The following is a 7,384-nucleotide window of genomic DNA, read 5'->3' on the forward strand; positions in this document are numbered from 1 at the left end:
TTGAATATTTTACCAACAAAGGCTGGTCTAAACCAAACGCCATATGAAGCTTGGAGAGGTACAAAGCCTTTTGTAAGTCACTTAAGAATTTTTGGTTGTATTGCCTATGCTTTGGTAAATTTGCAGAGTCATCATAAGCTAGATAAAAAATCAGAAAAATGCATTTTTATTGGTTATTGTTCACAATCCAAAGCATACCGATTATATAACCCAATTAGTGGCAAAGTGATTATCAACAGAAATGTAGTGTTTAATGAAGATGCAAGCTGGAATTGGCATGGCAGCAATGAAGAAACTCAAATTCAAAAAAAAGTGGAGAGTCCATCAAGTGAAACAGCAGATCCAGCTTCATCCTTGTCAACCTCAAGCACTAGCAGCCCCACAGATTTATCTATCTTATTTCCTTCGACTTGCAGCATCAGCAATTCGTCTCCTCCAGTAGAATCATTAGATTGGACACTTCCACAAAAACATAGATCTTTGAAAGAAATCTATGAGACTTGCACATTTGCTTTGTATCTTGCAGATCCTACAACTTTTGAAGAAGCAGCAAAGAAAAAGGAATGGTGCAATGCAATGAAGGAAGAGCTTATGGCAACTGAGAAAAATGAAACTTGGGAGTTAGTAGACCTGCCTGAAGGAAGAAATGCTATCGGTTTGAAATGGGTGTTTAAGACAAAGTATGATGCTGATGGAAGGATACAAAAGCACAAAGCAAGACTTGTGGCAAAGGGGTACTCACAGCAGCAAGGTATTGATTTTGAAGAAACATTTTCTCCGGTTGCTCGATTTGAAACGGTGAGAATTATCTTAGCCTTGGCTGCCCAATTACATTGGCATGTTTATCAATTTGACGTTAAATCTGCCTTTTTGAATGGTAAATTGGAAGAGAAAATTTATGTTTCTCAACCTGAAGGCTTCATTATTCATGGTAAGGAAGAAAAGGTGTACAAATTGAAAAAGGCACTCTATGGGTTAAAACAGGCTCCACGGGCATGGTACAGTAAAATTGATTCCTACTTTCGAGAGAATGGGTTTGATAGAAGTGAGAATGAGCCTACTCTTTATTTGAAGAAGCAAGGTAACACTGATTTGCTTATAGTCTGCCTTTATGTTGATGATATAATCTATTTGGGCTCATCTAATTCTCTTATAGCTGAATTTAAAGCTAGTATGATGAGAAAATTTGAAATGTCAGATTTAGGTTTGTTGCATTAATTTCTTGGCCTTGAGGTGAAGCAAGGAAAAGATGGAGTATTTATTTCACAAAGAAGGTATGCAACAGATCTTCTTAAGAAATTTAATATGCTGAATTGCAAGATGGCAGCTACACCCATGAATGTAAATGACAAGTTGCAGCTTGAAGACGGGATAGAAAAGGCAGATGCAAGAAACTTCAGGAGCCTGGTTGGTGGTTTAATTTATTTAACTCATACTAGGCCTGATGTAGCATTCTCTGTTGGTATGGTTTCTAGGTTTATGCATAGTCCCACAAAGCAACATTTTGGTGCAGCTAAAAGGATCTTGCGTTATATTGCTGGCACTGTGGATTATGGAATCTGGTATTTTCATGTTCCTAATTTCAGATTATTTGGCTTTACTGATAGCGATTGGGCAGGGTCACGTGATGATAGAAGAAGCACTTCAGGAAGCATTTTTAGTCTTGGATCAGGAGCTATCACTTGGAGTTCAAGAAAACAAGCAACAACAGCATTATCTTCTTCAGAGGCAGAATATATGGCGGCAACTTCTTCAGCATGTCAAGCCGTATGGCTAAGGAGACTTCTTGCAGATCTTAATCAAAAACCAAGAGAAGCAACTGAAATCTTTTGTGACAACAAATCAACAATTTCAATGACTAAAAATCCTGCATTCCATGGAAGAACAAAGCATATTGACATTCGGTTCCATTTCATTCGGCACCTAGTTGCAAATGGTTTGATGACCTTAAAGTTCTGTAGCACAAATGAGCAAGTGGCAGATATATTCACAAAGTCACTCCCTTGTGAGAAGCATGTGTACTTTAGATCACAGCTTGGCATGGGCAATTTTGAATCAAGGGGGAGTGTTGAAGACTGATTCAAACTTTGACAGCATATTTTTCGGAAGGCTTATCTCTTTGTTAGTTGGTTTCTAGGCGAAACTTATCTCTTTACTAGTTTGTTTCTAGACAGGACTTATCTCTTAGTTTTCTGGTTTATGGTTCTTATCTGGTTGTTTAGTGTTTCCGCTGGTTGTAAGCCTATAAAGAGGCATTATCTGTTATGAAGTTGGTGTGCTGAAAAATATCCTCTGTTTTCCTCTGTTTCCAGAAAATAAAACAAGTCTTCCATTCATATTTGTTATCTATCACTCCTTCTTCCCAACAATCTCATATATGAGAATTCTAGTGAATGCGTCCGAACACAAGTTTAGTAAACTCACAATGTTGTTATGATAAGCGCAACCAATGCTGATAACCTCGATGAAGAATTCCCTGTATTTGCATTTAGAACTATTCAAGTTCTTCGCTGCCACCATAACTACATTGACCTTTTCTGTGACGGAAGGAAGAGGTCATCTTGAAGTTGCTAAATCTCATTGTGGCCAAGTATCCGAACATCTTCATGAAGGCTCCCAGCTTTGGATCTTTCTTTGAACTGTTCAATTTTCTATGGCAACAAAAATAAAGTTGGAGGAGGAATGTCTCAATAAACAATTGATGACCGTATCTTTAAATTTATTAACTTTTTTCATGTTCATCACATATGTCCATACTAGCATAAAATTAAACAAATAAGTAATTGGTTAAATTATAATTAAAATGGCTGGACTAGTTCATGATTAGACTACGAAACAAGCCTTATTATCTATTTAGCTGGCCGAACCGTTGTACCGTCAAAGGCGGCGAATATTGATCTATTCCATCTGCTGTTTCTCACCTACCATCAATATGGTTATAGATCAAGTTATACTTTACCAAGTTATACTTCGTCTTTGGGAACGTTGCCTTTGGCCACGGTCTACTGGAATTGGTGGACAACTGAAACCATTTTATTACTACTTTATAAAACAATACAAAGCAAATCACGACCACCCTTCCTGACTACTTCAACGGTCTAACCATCGCATAAACCGGGTCCCTCATCCCTCCTCTCTCTCTATATATATCTATCTACTCCAAGCCATCCCAGCGCATCGAGCTTCGATCTAGACTCTCGAGTTCCATTCCTCCTGCACTCTCTCCTGCTTAACCGAACAGACATGGCTTCACGCATCCTTCTCGAGTTCCATTCCATTCCGTATTAGTGACCGGAAACATGGTATAGTGATGAAAATTTTCGTCACTATATGCGTATTTTCTGGTAGTGGATCAAGGATTGAAAACTGGTCTGTACTAGCTGAAGGCTGAAAGTATCATCATTTGAAGGCATAGATGACTAAGAGTCCGAAAACAAAGATGACCGACAATCCAGTAGTTTAGAAGCAAGTCAATCCAACTAATCCCGGAGTTATGATTGTTGTGGTTCAAATTTGGCCCGAGGGAGACCATGCCGGTGGAGTCGAGGGAGCCGCCGGTGATTGGAAGGAGAAGACGGGAGCCACCTCCTGTGCGATGGCCGCGGACCTGCACAAAGTTTCACCAGTATTTCCGGTGAGAGCCCTTTGATGATCAAGTTAGAGTGGAGTAGATTTGGTCCAGCCCAAAAGTCCTTTACAAGTTACCTGACCGAGCTATTTATAGTCTCGGTGGAGTGGCCCAGGTGGCAGAGGCAATGTCAGCCCTTATCATGAGAGGGTGTGGCTCTGAGCCGGATGGCGCGCAGCTTAGATTGGCTGGTGTCGTGTAGTACTATACATTCTTGAGAGCGGTAGGGTGTTGATAGTCACGGCAGGGTATGGCTGGAGTGGTCAAGGTGCCGTCTGATTGTTGAAGGCCGGATATGGAGACGTGACATGGTAGTGTTGCAAAGTACGGCCACGCAGATGAACGTAGGTGCGCATATGGGTGCGGTCGTTGGCGAGGCCGAGCTCGTTAAAAGGTCGCATCATGCGTTTGACGAGGTCGGCTTGACGGGTGTTGTGAGTAGCTCGGCTTTCCGGATTCCGAGGCATGCTCGATGGAGCGCTCCAAGCTCGAAAGTCGGGGCGTACTGCTGAGGTAGGCGCCCCAAGCTTAATTGGGGCAGGTCGGCAAATACTAGAAGCACCCCAAACTTGGTCGGGGGAGTCGGCGAATGTCTGAAGTTGGTGGAGCCTTCGGCGGAGTCTCGAAGTCGAGCTGACTCGGGGCCGAAGTGTAGATTCGACTGGTTGGCGTTAACGTTTATTGGGCCAAAACTGGGCGGCCTTTTAGTTGTGGGCTAGACGATCCATTTTTTTCCTATCATTTGTCCCCCACTTCTGAGGTCGAGCTGCCTTGCAGCTCGAATAATGGAAGTAAGCAGACTTCAAATCATCCAGTGCTTCAATCACATAGGCAAGAAGAGGTGTGTACCAAACTGGTTATGCCTTGGCATATTTCTTGGCCGAGAGCTCGACGTCGGATTTAGGAGGTTCGAGCTTCCAGATTTTCTTGAGTAGAATCCGCCGTGGAAATTTTTCGGTGTTCCACATGGGCGTTCCTTTCTAGAGGTTTCGATCATTAATTTTTCGTCCCCCGAAGCACTCGGTCTGGCGAAACGTGAGAAGCCGGCCATTAATGCGCCCTTCTCTGAAGCATCTCGTCTGGCGAAATGCGAGAGGTCAACCATCAGTATTTCGAGCTCCGGAGCGCCCTCCATAATTATCAGCATTTAGTGGGGGCGATTCGGAGAGATTTGTTGAGGCCATCTTATGGCCCGCCACGTGGCGGATCCTGGGTCGTCTGATCATTTAGGTTGCATGATTGCTAAATTGAAAGTAAAATATAAATCCATTGAAGGTTGAAAGATTTATTAAGCCTTTAGAACCACAGCTCTAAATTTTTATCTAACATAGGAAATTAAGAGATGCCTGCAGCACTATGGGTAACATACCTATTATACGATCAAATATCTTGAGTCCATTATAACAAGTGACAATCGATACTATTTCATGAGAATGATTTGTCTAGAAATGCTTTCCTCATCTTGAGGGGAAAATAAAACTGGCATGGGGGGAATTTGCAAGTCTATAATCCTTCCTTCTAACATATCTGGAACCTTACCCATCGAGAGTCTATTTATTAGCTTAGTCTTAATGCACCATAAAAATACTAGAATTATCCCTTTGGCAATCTCTTCTTCCACTTGGGTCATGGCCGTGAAAGTTCTCAAATTTTCATCCAAGTTGAGATGCTTGTAAATCCAATGTGAGAAGTGGATATCTCACGGATGTTGTCTACTTGAACTTCAAAATTTTTTCTTCCCCCAACCATTTCAAGCACTATCATCCCATAACTATAAACAATGGATTTGCTAGAGATGCCTCTAAAATTCCTTGAGAAGACCTCAAGGGCAATAAATGTAGCCTACAGTCCCTCAAGATTTGGCCATTGATATGATTCTGTCAGCCGAGCGACACTATTTTAGCTGGCCGAAAATAAGATATTTTTGGATATTGCAGCCATGGTAGAGATAGTCTAAGCCTCATGCATTACCAATTTCAATCTCCAATTGTTTCACCCATTCAAGATCTAGAATAATTTGTTGCTTAATATAAATGAATTTTTCAAGTGATCCATTAACTATGATCTCTGTTGAAGACTGATTCAAACTTTGACAGCATGTTTTTCGGAAGGCTTATTGTTGCCCAGATAGACAACCCAAGAGGGGGGGGGGGGGGTGAATTGGGTTTTAAAATAATTTTAACTATTAAAGCGTTTGTGGGTGACTAATTAATGCTTTTTACAAGATGATTAATTAGTTGCTGTGATGTGTATGAAATGAGAGTAATGGTAAGAGACAAGCAATCACAAACACAAAGCTTTTATAGTGGTTCGGAGCTAACCCTTGCTCCTACGTCCACTCCCCAAGTCTCTCTTGGGAATTCACTATAACCCCTTGGATTACAGCCGGTTGTTTTCCAAGCTCACAACCAAACTTGTTGTTTTACGAGCTCATAACGAACTCGGTCGGTTTTTCCAGGCTCACCGACTAGAACCAACCCCGATTGTTTTCCCGGGATCACAATCGAACCCTTACACGTTGGTTTTACACTCGGCTCACCAACCAACCTCAATACTCTTGATTCAATGCCCCAATTGAACCAAGCAAAGACAAAGGTGTAGATAAAAGAGACAAACAGAAAAATACAGCTTCTCAAAAGCAGATAAATGGCAATATGAACAATAACGAAGTTAAGAGCCCTCAAACGCTTTTAAGTTGGAGAAGAGGAAGGGCTTCTTGAACTTCGGGTCTCCTCTTGAATGTGTAGTCGACTTGAATGCAGGAGAAGGCTCTTTCAATGTTGGGAAGAAGTGGGTGGATGCAGTTAATGCTGCTCTTCCCTCTTTTTCGTTGAAGAACAAGTTGCAGAGATTGGAAGCTTGATTACTTGGAGTGGAATGGTTGTTCTTTTTTTTTTGCTACAGTCCTCTGTGGCTATTTAAACCAACCCCCACGGAAACTAGCCGTTAGAGAACTTTTTCTGCCCGTTCTACACACTCTGTACAGTCTGACAATGTGTCCGTTGGTGGGTTGGAGTCGACTCGTGCGATCAGGAGTCGACTCGTCTGTAGCGGGAGTCGACTCATACTTTTCCGGAGTCGACTCTGCAACTGTTCCAGATTTGAATTAAAGTTGCCTTCACGACTGGGAGTCGACTCGTCTTGACCCAGAGTCGACTCGCCAACTTCTGGAGCTGACTTGGCTTTCTCGGAGTCGGCTCATCCCATGATGTCCGTGGACGTATTTTTGAATTTGGTCCACTCGAGTCGACTCGACTGTCCTGGGAGTCGACTCGGCTCTCAGTTTCTGAAACTTGGTCTTCTGCCCTTTTGATGTGAAGCTGCCTTGGAGTCGACTCTAGCTGTCTGAGAGTCGACTCGAATCTCAGAGGCAGTAACTTAGTCTTCTGTCTTCTTTGTGGTCGCGGAGTCTCGGAGTCGACTCGCGTAATACGGGAGTCGACTCGAATCTCAGAGTCCAGAATCTGCCCTCTGACTTTTTCTTTGTGTACTGCTGAGAGTCGACTCTTGCTGTCTTTGGAGTCGACCTGCCAACCATCGGAGTCGACTCGCGTTCCACTGGAGTCGACTCGAATCTCAGACCCGAAAACGGCTCTCTGACTTTTTCTTTGTATTCCTCTTAGAGTCGACTCTTACTACCCTGGAGTCGACTCGGTGAACCTCGGAGTCGACTCGCACACTTCGGGAGTCGACTCGTTGACAGGTTCTGAGTTGAAGCTTTCAGTTCGTCTGTCTGTTCTCAGTCGGAGTCGACTC

General features: G+C 42.7%; 1 pseudogene; it reads left to right on the forward strand.

Moving 5' to 3' along the window:
* The first annotated feature begins 1,320 nt into the window (after nt 1-1,320).
* Nucleotides 1,321-2,079, forward strand: LOC148700054 (secreted RxLR effector protein 161 pseudogene; annotated as a pseudogene).
* Nucleotides 2,080-7,384: the final 5,305 nt, after the last annotated feature.

Source organism: Phoenix dactylifera, chromosome 14 (genome assembly GCF_051530095.1).
Source record: "Phoenix dactylifera cultivar Ajwa chromosome 14, Ajwa_hap1_PhDact_Kaust_v1.1, whole genome shotgun sequence".
Lineage (NCBI taxonomy): Eukaryota > Viridiplantae > Streptophyta > Magnoliopsida > Arecales > Arecaceae > Phoenix > Phoenix dactylifera.